The sequence below is a fragment of the Plasmopara halstedii genome (genome assembly GCF_900000015.1).
Source record: "Plasmopara halstedii genome assembly, contig: Scaffold_54, whole genome shotgun sequence".
NCBI classification, from domain to species: Eukaryota; Oomycota; class Peronosporomycetes; order Peronosporales; family Peronosporaceae; genus Plasmopara; species Plasmopara halstedii.
In genome coordinates, this window is record NW_020186975.1 from 320,858 (window position 1) to 321,119 (window position 262).

Sequence of the window (262 nt, forward strand, 5' to 3'; positions counted from 1 at the left end):
TTGAGTTTGCTCATGTCACTCAATCCATGTCAAGAAATTACTTGCGATGAAGTATGCACAGGCCAAGTTCAGGGTGCTCCTCGTGGGCCAAATCGTTCGTGATCTACACAGATCATGGGTCACTACTCACTGCGACTCAGTCAGCTTACCTTTTGCAGAAGATGGCCAGGTCGCCTCCTCCTTCGCAGAATATAAATCCAAGGTGTTTATAAGCCAGGAATACAGAATACTTTGGCGGATATGCTGTCACTAAGACCAGATT